We start from the raw sequence: 22,071 nt of genomic DNA, 5'->3' as shown, positions 1-22,071 counted from the left end.
TATCGTTTTTATTTATTATTATGTTTTCATGTATTTTATATTTGTTTTTATATATATTTATTTATTTATATTTATATTTGTATTAAATAGTATTTGTTTTTTTTATATTTAGATTTTTTATTTATTTATTTTTATGTTTTTTCATTTACTTTTATATTCATTTAATTGTATATATTTTTAAATTTTGTTTATTTTTACATTTTTTATTCATTTTAATTTAGTTTATTTTTGTATTTTTTATCTAATTATTTTAATAATTAATTTCTATTTTTTTTAGGTATTTTTATATTTTTATTTTTTTTTATACAGAGCCAGATCATCACCAACCCTCCTTCCCATGGCTGCAAGGGTTAATAACCCCGGGACCCTTTAAATAACAGACACCCCCTCCCCCCCCCCGAGGACCCTTGGATCAATCACCACAATCGGGCCATGATTTTGCAGCGATAAATTGCATTGCAATCGCAGCAAATCGCAACACGCGAAGCTGTCACTCAAAAGAAGCTCCTGCTCCTTTTTGAGTGACAAGCTGCGCACGTTGCGATTTTGCCCAAGTGCATCGCAATTTATCGTGTGTCAATCACGGCAAAATCGCACCGCGATTGGGGTGCCATCAAGAAGTGATGGCATCGCACAAGCGGCCTGCGATTTGCCGCAATTTCAAATCTCAGGCAGAATCGCGGCGATGCCGTCCGCGATCCGGATCGCTCAGCTGTGAGCGGAGCCTAAAGGATAATGGCACCCAAATGTGCATCACATGTTGTGGAATCATGGGCAGAATTGGTGCATTCTGCCTGCGATTTCAAATCACCATCCTTAGGATACCAATCACAGCTGCACTATGTTCTGTGTGCTCCAGTTTTAGTAAATCTTGTCCATTATCAATTAACCTTTTTTTTTATCTATTCATTTATTTTTTTAGTTTATTTTTATCGTTTTTATTTATTATTATTTTTTCATGTATTTTTTATTTGTTTTTATATTTATTTATTTTTATATTTGTATTAAATAGTATTTGTTTTATTTATATTTAGATTTTTTATTTATTTATTTTTATTTTGTTTACTTATTTTTTTATTTTTAATCTATTTTAAATGTATTTATTTTTATGTTTTTTCATTTACTTTTATATTCATTTAATTGTATATATTTTTTAATTTTGTTTATTTTTACATTTTTTTAATTCATTTTAATTTTGTTTATTTTTATATTTTTTATCTAGTTATTATAATAATTAATTTCTATTTTTTTAGGTATTTTTATATTTTTTATTTTTTTTATACAGAGCCAGATCATCACCAAACCTCCTTCCCATAGCTGTAGGGGTTAATAACCCCGGGACCCTTTAAATAACAGACCCCCCCGGAGGACCCCTGGATCAATCACCACAATCGTGGCATGATTTTGCAGCAATAAATCGCACTGCAATCGCGGCAAGTCGCAACACGCAATGCTGTCACTCAAAAGAAGCTCCTGATTTTTTTGAGGGACGAGCAACGTACATTGTGATGTGTCACGATTGCAGCACAATTTATCATGCGACAATCGCGACTGGAGTGCCATTGAGAAGTAATTGCGTCGCACAAGCGCCCTGCGATTTGCTGCAATTTCAAATCATGGGCAGAATCGCGGCAATGATCGCTCAGGTGTGAACAGAGCCTAAATGATAATGGCACCCAAATGTGCGTCACACGTGCAATTCGATGCAATTCTGCCCGCGATTCCATATCACGATAAGTGTGAATGGAGCATTGGGATACTATTCACAGCTGCACTATGTTCTGTGTGCTCCAGTTTTAGTAAATCTCATCCATTATCTATTTAAATTTTTTTTGTCTATTTATTTATTTTTTACAATTATTTTTATAGTTTTTATTTATTTTTATTTTTTCGTGGATTTTTTATTTGTGTTTATAATTATTTATTTATATTTTTATTTATGTTTAGGGTTTTTTTAATTTAGATTTGTATTTATTTATTTTCATTTTGTTTTGTTCTGGGATTTATTTTTAGATTTTTAATCTATTTTTATGTTCATTTATTTTTAGTTTTTTTATTTATATTTAGATTTGTATTTATTTATTTTTATTTTGTTTATTTCTTTTTTTAGAGTTTTAATCTATTTTTATATTCAATTATTTTTATTTTTTTATATTTACTTTTATATTCATTTATTTTTATATAATTTTTTAAATTTTGTTTATTTTTAATTTTTTTTAATTCTTTTTAATTTTTTTTATATGTATGCTTTTTATCTAGATATTTCTTTCTATTTATTTCTATGTATTTTATGTATTTTTCTTTCCTTTAATACAGAGCCATATCATCACCAACACCCCTGCCAATCCATCATCACTCCTTCATATAGCTGCAAGGGTTAATCACCCTGGGACCCTTTAAATAGTGAACACCCCCGAGGACCCCTGGATCAGTCACCCCAATCGTGGCGTGATTTTGCAGTGCTAGTGAAATCGCGCTGCAATCATGGCAAATCGCAGCACGCGATGCTGTCTCTCAAAAGGAGCTCCTGCGTTTTTCCGCAATTGCAGCGCAATTTATCATGCGTCAATCGCGGCAAAATTGTGTCGCGATTGGGGTGCCATTAAGAAGTAATCGCACAAGTGCCCCGCAATTTACCGCAATTTCGGAATGCTCAGGTGTGAGCGGAGCCTAAAAAATAATGGCATCCAAATGTGCGTCACGCGTTGTGGAATCACTGGCAGAATTGGTGCAAATCTGCCCGCGAATCCAAATCAGGACAAATGTGAATGTGGCCTTAGGATACTATTCACGGCTGCACTATGTTCTGTGTGTTCCAGTTTTAGTAAATCCCGTCCATAATCTATTTACATTTTTTTTATCTATTTATTTTTAATTTTTTATATAGTTTTTATTTTTTTTTATGTTTTCATGCATTTTTTTGTTTGTTTTTATAGTTATTTATTTGTGTATTTATATTTTTATTTGTATTTATTTTTATTTGTTTTATATTTAGATTTTTATTTATTTATTTTTTATTTGGTTAATTTATTTTTAGATTTCTTTTTATCTAATTTTATATTATTGCATTTCTATGCTTTTTTATGTATTTTTAGATTTTTTTATTTCTTTTTATAGAGAGCCATATCATCCCCAACACCCCTGCCAATCCATCATCACGCCTTCATATAGCTGCAAGGGTTAATCACCCTGGGACCCTTTAAATAACGAACACCCCCCCCCTCCCCGGAGGACCCCTGGATCATTCCAACATCCTATCTAAATCAATAAATGAAAAACACCCCCCCTCTGATATTAATTACGATCCCAGGGGGATCAGCCTAATCCCTCGGCAGCCAAGGGGTTAACGGCCGCCTGCCTGCCGTCAGGACAACGATTGAATCAACAATGACAAGAAAAGTTGGGCACTTGGCTTGAAATGATAATAAAGAAGAAGAAGGAGAGAGAAGGAAAGAAAAAAAAAAAAAAAAAAGAAAAAGCGTCCATGAATGTTCAATCGACGGACCAGCCTCCCCAGACTGGCAGCCCAATAAGAGCTGACAGGGGAGGCTCTTGGTAAGATCACTTTCTCAAACCCTTCACTGTTTTGCTCAGCAGCCAGGCACATTGGAGCAGCTCACTGATAAAATTTGAGGATTTACTGGGAATATCCCTCTCGTCTCTTTTGTCTGCGTGTTGCTTTTCTTTTTTTTTTTTCCTTTGCTCTCTCTCTCTCTCTCTCTCTCTCTCCCTTTCTCAATGCACTGCTGATGTGCGGAGACACAGACCTGCATCTTATTCATCAGGACCCATAGAGCCGGAGAAGAGAGTGCATCACTATGAAAAGGCGCAGGAGCCTGGCTGAGTGAGGGGCTTATCCAGGATCCAGCTTTGGCACTATTAGAAGTCAATCCTTTTTTTTTTTTTATTTTTTTATTGGCTGGAGGAATGAACTGATCACTGGCAGAGTAAGTACCCACCTTCCTCTTTTTTTTTATTTGTGCAGCACTTTTTTAGGGGGTCTCATCCGATCTCCGAGTCCTTATGATTAAGGTGACTGCTTGGGGTCATCCTGCAGTATAAGGTCCATCAGAGTTTGGTGTGATAGTGATGCAGAGTCCTCTGTTACCTCTCCCCCCCCCACCTTTACATTTGATCACTGTTTGCATTCCAAGCAGATGTCAGCTTGCCGTCATGTCCTGAAATGGTTTGCTATTTTTTTTTTGCGTGCTGAGAATAAATACCATTGGCGACCCTCCTATGTAAATTGATGAAGATCAGTCTAGGGGGGATCCTTCAGATCGAGAGGGAACAGGTGGGGTGATGCCTAGAGAGGACCTGTAAGATTTACACCTACTGCATGACACTTGCTTGGAGTCGACTATTTCGATATTCTAATTTGATTGCAGCTGCTTGTCAGATTCTAGCTGTAGGTGCCAGGTACTTTCCTCCTCTCCTTCCTCATCTCTCCTTTGGCTTCCTACAAAACCCCAGCTAATCCCAAAAACTTAGAGTTAGAGACAGCATTAAAATATGAAGTGGTGGCAAGACGTAGCCTTATGTGCCTGGAGCTTAATGCTCCGCTCCGGCTGTTGCATCTAGGGACCTGTGCACTACGGAACGTCTTGCGTTGATGACACTTGATGGTGCAATAGAACAGATTATGGATTCCCACCACTGGTATTGCTGAAGCCCGGTGTCTATTCTCCCTATTTTCCATTGACACTTATTTTGTGCATAGCTGCAGCAGCTGAAGGGTTAAGCCGCTGCAGCAACATGCAAATCCGGAGAGCACTGCAATAGATAAGCATCGGAATTAATTACAGAAAAATGATGGAAAGAGCCATGCAAAAAATGTAATGTTAAAGTACGGGAGGGACAGTCAAATTATATGGAAAGGTTCTGCATGGATGCATGGAGAGGCTTGTATTCCAACAGGTTCGCAGAATAGAGTAATAGCCTACCTGTTTCTGTGCAGGTGAAGTTGCCAATATTTAAATATGTTCTAAGAGGAAATGAGAAGTGTCTACAAAATTTTGTTTGAAACCTGTTGGAGCTCTGGGTTGCAATCATTTTTTTTTTTTTTTTTGAGGGACTGCTTGCAGTTTAAAGGAGTTACCGGTTGTCCCTAGTTATCCATCTACTTAGCGATTCCAACCTCAAGCTGAGCTTCAGGTAGGTTGAATATGGATAAGAAAGTTGTCTATCACATTTTTATATCACAGAAGCCATATATAAAACATTACTCAAAATTAGCACCAGCACCACGCTGGTTACATCTCACAAGGTCCTCAGAACTGGCATTCAAATAACAGTTCGGGTTTTTTCGAAACCTTTGAAAAAAATTCTATAAATATAGATTCATACCTATTCATAGCCATAGGGTTTTGTTAGCCCACAATTGCCTCCCGGATTTTCTTCATGGGCACCAGGATTTGATGTGTCCACTGGAGGTCTGTCCTTTCTTTAATTATTTTTCGGCACGGCACCGCCGGCTGAATATCAAATATGGGACATTTGTGGGTCTTTCCACATATACATCTCAGATCAATTTAATTTGAGACGTGTTGCTGCATTTTAATTGATGCTCAAAAGATAAGATGGCAGAGAAGGGCAGGTGTAACTAGGAGAGAAAAAAAAAAAGTATAAATATTTTATGATCACACGTGTGCTGTCTCATTTCCATATTGAGGTGCTTTCGGTATCTTATGTAAATTTTGGATACAGCCAAAAAGAAGTGTGCCATCATTAAGCAACGCAGTGGTTTATTTCCTATGGACTCAACATTTTTTTTTCCTTAACCATTTGAGGGCCAAAGGCTAAATTTTATGTTATGGTATGATGACTTTGATTGAAATAAGGGTTTACTGTTTTGTGAAAAACACGTTTATGAGAGTATTGGGAAAGGGCCAATCAACCAGTTTTGGGAGACTTTATGAATATATATATATATATATATATATATATATATATATATATATATATATATATATATATATATATATATATATATATATATATATATATATATATATATATGCTTTACCTTTGCCTCCTATTACCTTAAGTTTTCAAAAAGGATGATCCTTGTGACAGCTTAAAGAACAGTCTTTGAGCCATACCTGTAAAAAGAATAAAAAAAAAAAAAAATAATTGAAAAAAAAAAAAAAAAAAATGGGAGTATTGGAAAACAGCCAATCAACTCCCTTTTTTTTATTATTTTTTTTTCGATTTTTTTTTTTTTTTTTTTAATCCAGTAAATTGAGTTACCATTTTTGGAATACTTTTTGAATTAAAAAAAAAAAAGAAAAAAAGCTTACCTTTGCCTTCTTTTCTCTTACGTTTTCCAAAAGGTTGATCCTTGTGACAGCTTAAAGAACAGTCTTTGAGTCATACCTATAAAGAAGGCATTTTCTGTCTGTCATCTGCTTCGTAATTATTGATTCTTCGCCTTTGCTCGACACTCAAGGAATACTCACAGGACGCCCAACAAGTTTACAGGCTTTTTAATGAGTCTGCAAATAATAGTTTGGCGTTCTCTGGGTCAAGTAGGTCCTTTCTAGGGTTGTAGGTCAGTCAGGTCACCATACATATTCGATGTACACAGATGACTTTGGCCACCAGATAAAATGTTTGGATAAATCACAAGTAAACTACAAGGTTGTCTAAAGTCTAGAGGTTCTTCTTCTCATTTTTAAAACAAAAAAGTTAATATTGTAATAGGCACAAAATACACTATTAGTGCATTATATGCAAAATGTTTGGATACAAGTAAATTATAAGTTTGTCCAAAGTCTAGAGGTTCTTCTTCTGATTTTCAAAAAAGTAAGTATCCTAATAGGCACAAAAAGCACTATTAGTGCATTATGTGATATAGCTTTTGGTATTTTCTGTCAAGGTTATTTTATTTAAATTGGAATAAAATTAAGATGAATTATTAATAATTTATTTGGAAGGCAACAAAGAACAGATGGCAGACATAAATGATTAGTTGGATGTACGTACTATGGGGGTCATATGGGGATAAAGATATATCATCTATGTACTCAGTGTGAAATTCATGGAATATTAATAATGTTATGAAATAGAACTTCACATAAAGAGCATCTCAAATTTGCTAAATATCTAATTCTTTTCAATAGAGAATTGAGAAAATTAAAGTTGTATTTGCTTAGCTTTGTGTGATAGGTTTCTTTACCTAGGTATGATTGACTAAGTGCTTTTGTATGTCTTGATTTAGATGGTAGGAAATTAAACTTTCCATCCATTGGGGTCCTTCTGTTGTTTACACTCGAACAATCTCAGTTCATGAAACGCAGTATCAATGGCTTTTGTTACTGAAGCACGTTTAATGGAACATATTTAATACTTGGTATTATCACTCACCATGAAGAGCAGCCTACATTTTAAGACCCTTTTGTTGGCAAGAGGCCCCCAAACACTCAAGGGACAATCATTTTGTGCAATCTTTTTCTTACCTTGTTGTAATACCATAATTATATCTTTATCACAACTTTCTCAAAGTTTCTTTTCTTAAGGCCCTGTAGGGAAGGAACTAAAGTGTAATTCTCCAGACATAAATGACAACAGAAAATAGTAAGCTCAACGGGTTTATGAGTGTGACTGGAACAAAGCTACTGATCTGAAGTTTGTTAGCAAAGGCAGGGGGTTTGAACGTTCTATGTGTACATTCAATTTCTATAACAGCTGGCTCTGGGTATAACAAAGACTATTATTAAGCCGTGTGAAAAATGTAAAATCTCTTCTCATTATGTTTACTACACTGCTGATGTGATTGAACTTTTCAGGCTGGTTATAGTGACTGCAATTACTTATAGAATGTCTTCTAGAAGAAGGAAAAAAAAATATTACACATGAATCCTAGTTGGCAACCTAGATTAAATGCTTAGCTGTAAAATGTGTATATTCTTGGCTTGAAAGAGGCAATCAAAGACTAGTTGAAATGTTAATGGGTCAAGTTGTTAATTTCTCCTGTTTTGGTGTGTTCTTGCCTGAAATAAAGCTTCTAGATTTGTCTTTACTTTGTCTTTGACAGTTGATGTTCAAGGAAACAGATCCAAAAATTTTACTTGCTGTCAAAGGTGACTGGCCAGTTGGATCAAACGGTTAATTTTGTATACTCTATACAACAAGCTTCTAAATTTGGTTGCTGACAATACAGCAGTGTGCCCTTCAGCAGGTTGCCTACTGTGCTGTTGAACATAGACTAAGTTCAACCTATCATAAGGACCTTCAACATTAGCTAAAGAAAGCTTTTCTTTAATAGTATGAGCTAGGAACCTGATTTCATGAATGGCTTTAAAAGTTCTCATGAAAACTGGCCCCTTTCTTTTGAACGAAAGTACCTTAAAGTGGGAATGGAAGCATTCCAAAGAATAATGTTTTCTAGTTGACTTTCTTCATGGACAAGTTTATTTCAGTGGAGAGACTACAGTGACACATTAGCCAGCGGTGTACATTACAGCTCATTGCCTTACTTTAAATTATCAATGATGAAATTCCAAATTTCTGATTGGATGAGTGTAAATAATACAAGGACCTTCACAAGGAGCACATGGCTTTATATATACTACTTTTGAACATCTAAGCTATAAAAAGTTGTCCTAATGATTTAGATAGGAGTAGACATTTCAAAGCAATAGCAATAAATATCTGCCACTGATTTCAAGTATGAATAAGCAGAAGGTGCAATAATTTTAAGCGTTTATTTAAAAATGCCAATGGGTGGTGAGCCATAGAAACCAAACAGAGTTCTCCTGCCATTAGTTTAGAGCAGCCAGAAAGATGAAGAGAGGTTGAGAGGTTACTGGACACCATTACAAACAAACCCAACAGATATCTATACTGGTAATATGAATGTATGTCCTTGATTTAAACAATCTTCTTCTTTCACATAAAGAGCAAGGTTTATATAATGAACCTTTACCCTTAAATGGTAATCAGAGTGTTAGTTGTCTATAACAAGAACAGAGGATAAAATAAAGTCTATATTCATTCTTTGTCTTCTAGAAGCTATATTTTTGTATTGACCTAAATATGCAAAATGTATGGTCATTACATTCAGATTCAGATTCGGAATACTTTATTAATCCCAAAGGGAAATTATTAACATGAAGATCCCATTCCCAAGTTCTTTTACTGACTACTCTCTGATCAAAGATTTTACTGCCTATTTTCTCTTAACTTCATTCATTGAGTCATAGAATGCCCAGCTCGTGAGTCTACTACTGCAGCTGGCTTATTTCATAAGGCCGTTCAATGAGAAAGGACATTGTGCAGAGCCCCGTAACACATTTTAGCTACTGGATCCGTATCGGTAAAATATGGATTTTGATAGTTTGCTATGGGTTACTGCACTTTTCACATTATCGTTGCTCTTTGCTCTGCTCTTGTTAATAAGCCAAGATATGCATTGGTGTTGGCAAGGTAAAAGTTCTGGCAGACAATAGAGAACTGAACGTAGAGAGATGGATTTACAGAACTGGAAACTAATTTTATATCTCACACAAAAGAGGAGGGACTTACGTCATCTTTATACCACATTGCATCATATAGAGATGAGTTGAATGGACAATCTGGCGTATAAAAAACTGCTAATAAATACCCTAAAGCTGAGTTTCTAAAAATGTTTATATTTTTTCCCGTTATTACTAGAAAGGCATTCTTAATTGTTTCTGAGTGTCCCCTAAAATATGATAAATTATTACCAGTAACCCCTCAATGGATTTAATGACTGATTAAATGTAAAAACAACATTATAGTAAAGAATCAGCAATCACCTTTTAGCTCACCGTTCAGTTCCCATGTAAAATCTGGTGGACTCTACATTTTAAACATTATCTTTGTTCCTTACATTGCCTTGCAAAAAAGTAAGCCTATCAGGACGTTGTCCGCTGCTTAAGGAACATACTCCAGGACTGTTAACTTTTAGGGAGCCAGGGTCCTGGGACAAGACATTTTACATTGAGGTCAACACACCCAATAAGAATGTGCTAGCTCCATTTAAGTAATAATGAATATACTGAAGCATGGACAATGTACCTTCAGAAACAAGCCATCGGTAGCAGCTTCCATGTTTTTTTCCCGAGTTCCTTTTAATACAAAATAATACCAGTCAGAAATGTATTATAAACTTCAAACTGCTGCGTTGGGCTGTAAAATTACCCATTAAATCTGTCAGGAGCACTAGAGGCACAAGTATCACTGACTGGGAATCTTCAATAAATTGTCAAGTTCTATTACAACATTGATTGACCAATTGATTCATCAAAACTGAAACACTTTATACAGTATTTGAAGAGATGCGGAAATGGTATTCTGGTGTAAAAAAAAAAATAAAAAATCTATACATCAATTCAATATAGTTGTAGGTTTAATCTATAATAGAAAGAGAGAAGGCATTAATGTTGTTGTATAGAGTGTTGAAGTTTAGTAGTAGTAGTAGTAACAATTTTGAACATGTAAAAAAAAAACAGTAATCATACAGTAGTGGACATTTAGGGAAAGGTCCTTTGTAAACTTTGGTTGAAAACACGTGTTCTATAAATGAGTTGCATCTATATAGTGGAACTACATCCAGAAAATATCTCTTGGGTTTATATGGAGTTAACCACTCTCAGGTAGTCAGAGTATGACAGCAGAGTCTCGTCGTAAGCTGAAATCCCTTTGCAGAGCAAAGCCAAGCAATTTCCAAATATGTATTTCTATGGGGTATCCTCTAGGGGGCCAATGACACCAGAGTTATGGTGTCACTGGCTTTTTAGTGGATTCTTTGTAGGAATACACTCCAGAATAGGGACGGGCGAATCTGCTTGAGTTTGGTTCATAAAGGGTTCGGCAAATCAAACTTCGGCAAATTCAAACTAAGATGCAAAGTCCATGGGAAGGGAGGGGGATAGGAACCTTGGTGTTAAATTCTGGCCCCTTTATGGCTAATAGGTAAACTGCTGCAAAAAAAAGGCAGGGGAAGCTGAACACTGACATGGACCGCTTTTAAAACATTTATTTTAAAAATGCCATATAGAGATGAGAGAGTCTTTTCATGCAGCTTCGAGGGCAGCATTTAAAATACACAAATCCTTGACATAACATGCTTGGAGAATGCCTTAATGCTTTACCTGGGTGGTAAAGGACTCTGCAATACAATTATCATAGACAGTCTCAGTGACAGTGTATAATGGCAGTACACATTTGACTGTGTGGAACTGATTTATTTATTTTTTTACAATTAGTTTTGCTTACATACAGCAGCAGTATCCCAATCTGATGCAAATGCCTTTTGTCAGGTAGTTTTGGAATGCTTTTTCATTAAATGTTAAAAGACCTCCTTTGAGGGGGTAGATAGTAATTGGCCAGTATCTTACTCTGGCTGTCCCTGTCCTTGTTGATGCAAAACTGTCCTGCCTACCAGTCAATTTCTATCCAGTTCTCATTATGAATTAAAGTGGTTGTAAACCTCTGGAATGAAAAATGTACAAAGTATATCTTTGTATGGCGTGTAATAGCCACAATCCAACGCACTGTGTCGTTTTGTTTCTGCTGTCTCTTCCCTCTGCATTATTTACTAATAATAGTTCAGGCCAACTCCGCAGTATTCTGGGTCATGACCCAGCACCCCTCCAGCACACAGCAGCTGACTGACAGCCTCAGCTGTGCATATTTTCCTATGAGACTGCGTAGAAGAGGTTGTGTTTATTCCCTCCAGCTTTCAGGTTTCACCGAGCTCTGTGCTCTAGCTTTGCAGTGTGCACAAAATCCGATTTCTGCCCCCTGCCTTCTTTTGCTGAGAAAAGTCCTTTGATCCGTGTACTTTGAACAGATCTGGAGAAGAGATGGCCAAAGATAAACAGGTACAACTTATGTAGGAGTATTTGTGTCATCTCTGTGTATCACGAGTCTAGTGACTTCACTGAGTTTACTGTATCTAAGGTTTTACAACTTTAAGATACTACAGAGGTTACAGCAGTGTAAAATTGGCCATCAGCAAGGCAGTTTTAATCAGGGGTAATAGGCCTAAGTGGTGTATACCTAACATTTATTTTATCTATGAGAAAAATGATGTGTGGTGAATGTAAGTGATATAAAAGGTGAGTTGATTTAGGTGCACAATATTTTTGCACTTGTTTTTTTTTTTTTTTTAAAGTGATGCGGTGGCATACTGTAAACAATAGGCAGCAGCCACTAGAACAAGTGAATGTTCCACTCGGAACGCCCCAAATGTGAAAAAAAGCCCTATCAACATAAAAGACAAAAAAGAACAAAAGAGATGAAAACCCTAAAATACCACCCCTAAAACAAAAGTATTTTATTTTAACCACTTAAGGACTGGAAGGATTTACCCCCTTAATGACCAGGTCATTATTTGTGACAAGGCACTGCGTCGCTTCAACTCACAATTGCACGGTCGTGCGACATTGTACCCAAACAAAATTGATGTCCTTTTTTTCCCACAAATAGAGCTTTCTTTTGGTGGTATTTGATCACCTCTGTGGTTTTTATTTTGTGTGCTATAAACAAAGAGCGACAATTTTGAAAAAAAAAATTTTTTTTTACTTTTTGCTATAATACATATTCAAAAAAAATATATATGAGAAAAAAAAAAAATTATTCATCAGTTTAGGCAGATAGATATTCTACATATTTTTGGTAAAAAAAATCGCAATAGGCGTATATTGATTGGTTTGGGCAAAAGTTATCGCATCTACAAACTATGGGATAGATTTAGGGACTTTTATTTTTTTTATTGTTTTACTAGTAATGGTGCGATATGCAATTTTTAGCCGGGCTGCGACATATCTGACCCCAAATGACACTTTTTTGGGGACCAATGACATTATTACATTGATTAGTGCTATAAAAATGCACTGATCATTGTAAAAATGACACTGGCAGGGAAGGGGTTAACACTAGGGGGCGATCAAGGGGTTAAGTGTGTTCCCTGGGTGTGTTCTAACTGTAGGGGGGATGGGCTACCAGAGACATGACAAAGATCACTGTTCCCGATCACAAAAACAACACTGAAGCAAAAGGGTTGATTATCCAAAGAGCTAGCAATCAGAATTAAATTAGTTTCCTTCTTAACTCCAAACGCTCCCTGTGCAGTTTGTCATCTTTCCCTATGCTTTTCCATCAACAGCTTCCAATTCACTGACACTATGGCTACTCTGTACCCCCTTTTATAATGAGGGGGGCTTGCTAAAACCAAAAGCCCCAATTTTGGCCCTTGTAAGCCTGCTGGTCATAGTTCAAAGGCCATGCATTGCATTACAATTTTAAAAAATCTCCTAGGCAAATCTGTACATAAGTTTGCCAAGCCCAGAAATATAGAATCTGCAGGATTTGCCCTAAACTCATGGTACTGGCAAACCCAAATCTCATTCCTACTGCAAAAAAGGAACCAGGAACTCAAAGCTGAACTCTAGACATATATAAAAGACACACATAATGCAGCTATGTAATCATTAATGCATTATTAAAATATAGTGTAAGTACATGAACTTGACCTGGTGTCAGCCCCTGTACAGAAGGTCTAGGCCATAAGGGGCAAAAAGAGCCCAAGAAGCCAATCAGTTCATAAGCTCATCAGAAACATGCTGATAGGAGGATAAAGCAAAACAGAGATGAGCTCACCACTGAGCTTCTTCTCCTTTCACTGTCCAGTCACAGGCTAGAGGCAGGTTAGGGGGGAATTGGGCTCAGAGGAAGGGGGTTGAATGATGCTGACCTTCAAACTGAGGACATCTAGTGGCAGAAAATAGTACTGTCCTGGAAATCTGAGAATTGAATGTAAATATTGCAGCAAAAACTAGTATTTGGTATTGTATCTTTTGATAGGCTATTCATTTGTATCTTATTATTTTTGGCTGGTGTTCTGTTTTAAACTTGTAGAAGAGCTCTGGTTGTCATAATACAACTATAAGTTGGATGAAGGGTGATCTAGGAGTTAAAAAGCAGCACTATAAAACAGACGAGGTACCAAGCCCCACCACCTTCTATTCAAATCTAAGTTTTTACCAGAGTTCCGCTTTTCATTTTTACAGACAGAAATACACTCACAACTGAAAATGTAAGAAAGTGAGTGCATTTTGTATTTCATGTTATAATGACACCTGTAAAGGCTTTTGTATCAGTGCCCTTGTGTAGTGTTGAGAATTTTCTTTGAATTGAATAGCCAATTCAGAGTTTGCACTGCAGATTAATAAGCAATGGAATATTAATTATTATTTTTATTATATACAATATGTCTGCATTGTTTAATATCCCCTACGATTATGTGATATTTCCTTACATATGATTTTTTTTTTATGCTTTCTTCATATGCAGGTTAGCTTAACAATGTGAGTTTTACTGAAGTATGATTTTCTTTATGTGCTCTTTTTTTTCATATCCACAAACTTGTACGACTTAATTTAATAAGCAATGCAAAGATATTCAGTAACAACATAAAAAGTTCATTATCTGGTGGTTAAAAGCTGATTTTTTGATTGGTTGATATAAATTGTTGTATAATTTCTCTGTTATATTATTGTGCCAAGAAGCAAACATAGAAATTCACTATCATTACTTTTTAAAAGTCAGATCAGCAAAAGAATGTAACTGGATGGTATTAATTATTGCATATTGCCCTTTGGTTCATTAAAGGGAAATTATTTACAGCTAATCTATATTTTAGTTATGAGCCAAAAGTAATATTTTGTATCATTTAAATATTTGACAAGCTTGCTTTCAATAATTTGGTTGTGGTATTAAGTATAGAGATCGATAGGCTAGTCACTAGAGGGAGCTCTTAGAGGCTTGATGCAATAACTTGTCTCTTTTGCTGAAAGTGGTTCTAAAGGCAGAAGGTTTTATCTTCATGCATTTAATGCATGAAGATAAAAAAACCTTCTGTCTGCAGCAGCCCCTCTTACCCCCCTAATACTTACCTGAGCCCCATCTCGATCCAGTGATGTTGCACGAGAGCCTCGGCTGTCCGGGACTCTCCTTCCTCATTGATTGAGACAGCAACGAGCGCCATTGGTTCCTGCTGCTGTCAAAGTCAGTAAGCCAATTATGAGAGAGAGGGGACGGGGCCAAGACACGGCTCCATGTCTGAATGGACACACAATGCAGCGGCTTGGCTTGAGTGCCCCCATAGCAAAATGTTTGCTGTGGGGGGCAGGAGGGAGGGGCCAGGTGTGCCGGCGAGGGACCTGTGAAGAGGAGGATCCGGGCTGCTCTGTGTAAAACCACTGTACAGAGCAGGTAAGTATAACATGTTTGTTATTTTGAAGACTTTAATATCATTTTAACCGCTTCAGCCCCGGTAGATTTTACCCTCTTCCCGCACTTTTCGCGATTTGGCACTGCGTCGCTTTAACTGACAATTGCGGGGCCCTGCAAAGTTACACCCAAACAAAATTGACATCCCTTTTTTCCCACAAATAGAGCTTTCTTTTGGTGGTATTTGATCACCTCTGTTTTCTCAGTTTAGGCTGATATGTATTCTTCTACATATTTTTGGTAAAAAAAAAATCACAATTATCGTATATTGATTGGTTTGCGCAAAAGATATAGTGTCTACAAAATAGGGGATAGATTTATGGCATTTTATTATTATTTTTTTTTTTATTAGTAATGGCGGTGATCTGTGATTTTTTTTGTGACTGTGACATTATGGTGGACACATCGGACACTTTTGACACTATTGTCATCTATACAGCAATCAGTGCTATAAAAATGCATTGATTACTGTGTAAATGACACTGGCAAGGAAGGGATTAAACACTAGGGGTTGATGAAGGGGTTAAGTGTGTCCTAGGGAGTGATTCTAACTGTGGGGGGGAGGGGCTACCACTGACACGACAGCGATCACTGCTCTCGATCACAAGGAGCAGTGATCTCTGCGATGTCACAAGGCAGAACAGAGAAATGCCTTGTTTGCATCTCCCCGTTGTGCGGCTCCGTGACATTCCCATTTGCCCACCGCTGCCTTTGTGCAGATATATATCAGCGTGCAGCAGTTGGCAAGTGGTTAGAGTGATTGTAAACCTATACATATACCCCCTGACTGGCCTCAGATGATGCACAGACATGAAACTCCTCCTACATAAATTGTACCTATTTATCTGTAGCCTTTCTCCTGTACAGCCTACTAAAATACACAGACCAAAGGCTTTTTCTCAGCTCCAGCAGGCAGGGGGTGAGGATCTGATATTACACATTGCACTGCATGAGAGGAGAGCTCAGTGTAATCTGAGACCTGAGTTGAAGGAATGGCCATACCCTCCTCTACACTCACTAATATGGAAACATGCACAGCTGAAGTTATCAATCACCTGCTGTGTGCTGTCTCCCGATATTGTCTGGTGTCCAGGTAGACTCTCAGAAGTGACTCAAGCAGATAGCAGAGAGAGGAGAGATCAGACAGGAACCGCACTTGGTGCTTCAGACTGAGGCAAGTACAGGGATATGCTTTGTTCAGTATTCATTTCAAAGGTTTACAACCACTATGACAACTGGTGAGATAAGGTATCAGAAATAGGTGGGATGTATTTATAAGAAAAAAACATGTATATGTTTTTTTTTTAATTGTTCGTGAATTGAAAAGTTTCTTAGGCTGGAGATCCTGCCAGTAACAGCACTGCCTGTTGCAAACTGCCAATGCTAAACAACTACTGCAATTAGCAACAGTGTCGCTGGCCTGCCATGTGGGCTCCTTCAGTTGGTTGTTAGGTTGCCTATCACATCTATCATGTAGGCAGCCCCACCTCCAACTTAAAGGGGAACTATACTAACCTCCACTCCAGTGATGCGTAGTCCAAGAGCCCCCTTACCAGCTGTTCACATCCGGACATTGAACGATCTGGACACTGGACGATCTTCTTCCAGCTACCGATCTTCAGAGACTGTCGTTGGCTGGGCCAAGATGACATCACTGCCACACATGCCTGGGAGTTCATTCATCTTAGCAGGTGCCTCAATTGCACACTGAGCTGCACATGCACAGCTCGTTGTACGGTACAGGCAGGCAATAAAGAAGCTTTACTGCAGAAAAGACACAACGGGGTTGATTTACTAAAGACAAATAGACTGTGCACTTTGCTCTGCAAGAGAGAGCAGTTGCTCCAGATCTTAATTAATGAGCTCTGCTGACTTCCATCATCCAATCATGTGCAAGCAAAAATGCTGTTTTTTTTTTTTTTTTCCTTGCACATGATTGGGTATTCTGTGCAAAGTAAACCTTTGCCTCATTACTAAGCTCTGGAGCAACTGCTCTTGCAAAGTGCACAGTCTATTTCCCTTTAGTAAAACAAACCCAACATTAATGCCATATTCTGCATTAAAAAAAATCTACCTTTTCACAATTTTTCTTTTTTTAACGTGATGTTCTGTGCTCCAAGTAAGAAACTTTGCAATTCACTAATAAATAAAAAAAAAAACTGCATATAGTCATTGCAAAACTTTCCAACCAAGTCACAAAAATAATTTGCTTCTAATTACTCTAAATGCCAAGCATGCAGAAAAGTATATTTTGGGTTTATATACACTTGAATTAATTGTGCATGCATTAGAATGATAATGAACACTTGATATGTTATCATTAATATTACCAGATCAATCTTGAATACTCCAACAGTGATATATCCTTGCGATGATTTTAAATTCCGTTCCTGCACGCCTGGCTGTTTTAGGTTTTGTAGCTTACCAATCCTTTAATGTGGTGGCTGCATTAAAGTGATTTTAAACGAACACCTTGTTAAAACAACCCATTCAGGTTGAAATAGAAATGAAAGGCAAAACATTTTTGTATATGTATAAAATAAATTATAAATACCTTTTTTCCCTTTTTTTTAAGTGATCACATTCCCTCTGTTCTCTGCTACATAAGAGCTGGGGGGAGGAAAAGCAGCAGCAGCAGCAGCAGACAGAGCTTCCCAGTGATTGACTATGTTAGGATAGGCTGATCATTGGAGGACAGTACACTGAGTTCCCAGCATAGCTAAAGCACTGACCACAGTGTGCTCTCCTGATTAGTGTGGTCATTTTTTAATAGCAAAGCAAGGGGACTAGCAGGAACACCAGGGATTTCACACAAAGGAAGCAATACAAAGAAAATAGGATGCTTTCTCACACAAGTACATGGTACAGCAGGCACATATAAGGAATATGAAGTGTTGGGGTAACAAACGCTTTAATGTTATTTTTATTTTTCCTTTATCCATACCTGGTGATCCGGCCAGTAACACTTCCTGTCTTAGGGTGTTTTCACTCTGGATAGAGGACCAAGGAGACATCTTTGGACAACAGCACTGTCCGTCTGGGGAGAGGGTAGTGTTAGATACACTAGCAGATTGAGATGGACTTGACTAACAAATCAAAGTTGAACACCAGCTAACACTTTATAAGTAGTTACAGCAATTTTTTTTTCTCCTGTTGGGATAAAGGTTTTACATAAATGAATAAACTTTGATCATTGTAAGCACCCTGTCAGTGTTAAATGGTTTGCCTTATCCCTCTAAATGGCACTTTTGCTGGACAGCTTGGTCTGTTAAAGGAAGCTGAAAAAAAGAAAGAAAAAGCAATGAATTCAGCCACCACAACCCACATGGAAGAGAAATATATGTCAAATCTATTTAGAAAAAAAATTATATATGTGACATATATATATATTTTTTTCTAAATAGTTTGGAAACATATTTCTCTTCCATGTGGGAATGTAATACTTTTTGTTTTGAGGTTGTAATAATACTTGAATGCACTCTCCATTACATACAATATGTAATAAACCCAACATGGAGAGTTGACCACCTCATAATGGCCGCAGCAGTTTTCGGACCCGAAGCTCAAGCCTGACTAAATATAGTGCTGAAGGTATAAAAATGTGTCCAGTGGTTTCATTCTCCAGCATCTAGGAAAATAGAAATATTAGTTTTGATTAGACTGACCTCCAAATGATAAAATCCAGTGGTAGTTGTGATTTGTTCATCAAGCCAAATAGGAGGTTCCTCACCTCCCGAACCTTTTTATCAAACAACAGTAAGACCTCTTCCTTGTTGTTGAAGTGCTGGATGGACGGAAGGCCACAAGGATCTAACTGTTCCCTAAGGCAGCCCATGTCTTAGTCATTTTTTTCATTGAACTAGAGAAAAAAAATTATAATGAAACCTCTATTTCCCTGGGAATTGTGTGAAGGTTTTCCAATGGGCTGGTTGTACAGAAGTCAATCTGTAGGTTGACTTCTGTACAACCAGCTTGACTATACATGGATCGAAATTAGTCCGTTCCCTACTAAATCATCCAAATTTTGATCCCTGTATGGCTGGCTTTAGAGCAGCCATTTTTAACCAGGGTTCTGAGGAACCCTAAGATTCCTTCAAAGGATTCCAAGGGTTCCTTCAACTGTGCTTGATTGTCTCAACCCCTTCAGCTCCAGAAGATTTTGCCCCCTTCATAACCAGGCCATTTTTTTTACTGTTTAGCACTGTGCTTCGTTAACTGGACGTTGCACGGTCATGCAATGCTGTACCTAAATGAAATTTAAATCATTTTTTTTTACACAAATAGTGCTTTCTTTTGGTAGTATTTGATCACCTCTGTGGTTATTTTTTTTTTTTTTTTGCGCAATAAACAAAAAAAGACTGAACATTTTGAAAAAAAAAAAAAAAAACATTTTTTAATTTGTTCTAAAACATATCCAATTTAAAAAAATCAAATGACTTCAATATGTATATTAAATGTAGGCCAAAATGTATTATGCTACACTTTTTGGTAAAAGAAAAATCCCAATAAGTGTGTATTTATTGTTTTTTATTGGTTTGTGTGAAAGTTGTAGTGTCTACAAACTAGGGTATATATATATATACTGGAATTTTTATTTATTTATTTATTATTTTATACTAGTAATGTCAGTGATCAGCAACTTATAGTGGGACTGGGATAGTGTAGCGGGCAACTAACTGATCCTGGGGGGGGCTGACTAAAAGACACTGACATCACCAATGACACTAATACTGTAATCGGTGCTAATAATATACACTGTCACTCTACTAATGACAGTGGCTGGGAAGTAGTTAACATTTAGGTGCAATCAAGGGGTTAACAGTGTGCCTAACAATGTTTACTGTGTGTTGTTTTTCCAAGCAAAGGGAGAAAAAAACATCACATCACTGCTGTCTGTAAAGAGTCCTGTGTTGTTTACCAACACAGAGCTCTCTTCTGTCATGTTCTCAGCTGATCAGCCGGCTCTGGTCATAAATCATTGGGCAGAACCTGCTGATCAGCTTGGGCTGTAGCGAATGACAGCACAGCCGGGGCAGTGTGCTTATGCATGCCCCGTACCTGGAACTGCAAAATCATGTACATGTACGTGATCCAGCGTTGCAGTATAAGTGTGGTAGGTGGTCCTGAAATGGTTAATTTAATGGTTATTGTCATTTGATTTGAGTGTCTGCATAGTTTTTGGGCCAACACCAATTTATCTTTTTAGCTGTTTGTAATGGTGGCATTCTGACCACTGCTGTAAAGGTTGCATTCTTCTTATTGACGGCCAATGTGAAGGGCATTTTTCCATAGACCCTCAAGGAGTTGGTTTTAATAAGGGTTCCTTGGGACCTGAAAATTATTTCAGCGGTTCCTCTGGGGTAAAAAGGTGGAGAAAGACAGCCTTAGAAAACCATTGCATTTACAGGTCATGTAGAAAATGAGTTTTCTCATGCATATAGTGAAATCTTTTAGTACATTACCCTGACCCCTCTGTGTAACATCTGGAGCAGACATTGGGATGTCCAGTTTCCTTGGAAATCCCATTCAGTGGATAATTACATATTAGATGTAGTTTTTTTCTGCTCATTACAATTCTACATTTCTTGTAGCACAATACAGGCACATATATATATAATATGTATACATATCAATTCCATTTGTCAGATATTTCAGGTTCTATTGAATCTGAAGGGCACGCTATATTGTGTAGTACCCTCCCAGCACACAACATACATAAACATGACTGTCCTCTTGCAGTTGCTTATTACTGAAACGTCGCTGCCTACATATTAATTCATTATTGAGAAAACATCTTGTGTGGGAGAAGTGAGTCCTCTTAAAAGGAAAAGGTTAGCATGGAACATGTGTAACGGTGGCTTTCCGAGCAGAGCTGTCAGCCAATACAAATCAGAAACATAAGGCTGGAAGTAGTTCCAAAGCTAGAAGGAATCTAAAAGAATAGAGCTCCAGGATCGGTCTACGTTACCCACCTGTCTGTGTGTTTTCTTCTGTCTTATCTCATATCTACAGGACTTCTAGCGTATCTCTCCATCTTTTGTGTCTTCGTCTCCTTTTTTTTTCTATCTCCTTCTATCTTCTAATCATATGTTTGCCCTATGCTACCTTTCCTTATCTCTCTCTTCTTTTCTGCTCTTTATCAGGTCTTCTGTATCTTGGTCCCTCTTTCTTTGTTATTTCACTGTCTTCTTCTCCTTCTTCATCTCTCTTTTTCTGTTTTCACCATTCCTCTTTTCTTTTTGTTTTCATTCTCTCTGTTTGACTCTCCTTGTCTTAGGTTCTTATTCTTTTTCTCCCTTATATCTGTCTACTTATTAATGTCCCTTATCTAGTCCTTTCTGTATAGGTATAGGGTATTTCTTTTTAGTACACACATTTTAAATTTGGTTTCACATCTATATGATAACCAAGTTAACTTTGCATTCATTTTCAGTATCTGTCTGCTTTTGTATCTTAAAGACTATATATATTCCATGTACTATAGCCTCTAATCTCACAATGATCAATATGTATCATATATCTCATGTTCTGTAGCCTATATTGTAATAAGCACTGGTGACTGCATTTGTATCTTATACTGTACATATTCCAATTCCTATAGCCTATACTATCCCAATTATCAATGTCAGACTATAAATCATATATCTCATGTGCTATAGCCTATGTTATCATAACCATCAGTGTTTGCCTATGTAATTTCATTTACCAAAACATTGTTAATCCTATGCAATCTTAATTATTAGCATCATCCCATGTAGTTTATATATCCAAGAATGTATTTAGTTTATGTTATTATTATTATCAGTGTCT

At 36.9% G+C, this 22,071-nt stretch overlaps 1 protein-coding gene across 2 annotated transcripts in view; it reads left to right on the top strand.

The window, feature by feature from the left end:
• Positions 1-3,534: 3,534 nt before the first annotated feature.
• Positions 3,535-22,071, top strand: part of CDH8 (cadherin 8) — a 655,621-nt gene continuing 637,084 nt past the window's right edge. The window contains exons 1-2 of one of the 2 annotated variants that reach the window (XM_073605558.1): positions 3,535-3,947; positions 5,072-5,154. The gene's annotated coding sequence lies outside the window, so the exon portion shown is untranslated. The remainder of the gene's footprint in view (positions 3,948-5,071; positions 5,155-22,071) is intronic. The other variant, XM_073605557.1, reaches the window with a different exon arrangement.

The sequence above is a fragment of the Aquarana catesbeiana genome, linkage group LG11 (assembly GCF_042186555.1).
Source record: "Aquarana catesbeiana isolate 2022-GZ linkage group LG11, ASM4218655v1, whole genome shotgun sequence".
Taxonomy (NCBI): domain Eukaryota; kingdom Metazoa; phylum Chordata; class Amphibia; order Anura; family Ranidae; genus Aquarana; species Aquarana catesbeiana.
Note: the sequence above shows the minus strand (reverse complement) of the source record. Positions and strands in the feature narration are given on the sequence as shown.